This window comes from Aptenodytes forsteri, unplaced genomic scaffold (assembly GCF_000699145.1).
Source record: "Aptenodytes forsteri isolate BGI_AS27 unplaced genomic scaffold, ASM69914v1 Scaffold1233, whole genome shotgun sequence".
In the NCBI taxonomy this organism is placed as follows: Eukaryota; Metazoa; Chordata; class Aves; order Sphenisciformes; family Spheniscidae; genus Aptenodytes; species Aptenodytes forsteri.
In genome coordinates, this window is record NW_008794921.1 from 219 (window position 1) to 587 (window position 369).

Sequence of the window (369 nt, forward strand, 5' to 3'; positions counted from 1 at the left end):
GACGAGTTGATAATTATCACCACCTACGAAAAGAGTGGAGGGGAGCGTGAGGCAGCGCACGCCGGCAGCAAACGTGCCCACGCAGGGCAGGGAGGAACGGCCGCGCTGCGAGATCGCTCCCGCGGGGAGCAGCTTCCAGCCCGTCCGTCCCGGCAGAGCGGGAGGAGGCGCAGACCTTGTAGTTGTCCCTGTCGGTGATCTTGCGGGAGACCTGCTTGAGGGCGCTGGCGGTGGTGGCGTCCTCCACGTAGAACTGGGCCCGGTTGTGGTCGTAGTGGAACTGAAAAGGGGACGGGTCGGGCTGCGGGCGGCAGCTCCCGCAGAGCTGGAGCACGGGCGACCTCCTGGAGGGGAGGGGAGGGGGGGCGG

The 369-nt window shown here is 68.0% G+C and overlaps 1 long non-coding RNA gene across 1 annotated transcript in view; it reads right to left on the minus strand.

Moving 5' to 3' along the window:
* The window catches only part of LOC109279358, a 506-nt gene extending 218 nt beyond the window's left edge, over positions 1-288 (minus strand). The window contains exons 1-2 of the long non-coding RNA XR_002086133.1: positions 176-288; positions 1-23 (exon numbers count right to left, since the gene is read on the minus strand). The exon at positions 1-23 is cut by the window's left edge and continues 68 nt beyond it. This is a non-coding gene — a long non-coding RNA (uncharacterized LOC109279358). The remainder of the gene's footprint in view (positions 24-175) is intronic.
* Positions 289-369: the final 81 nt, after the last annotated feature.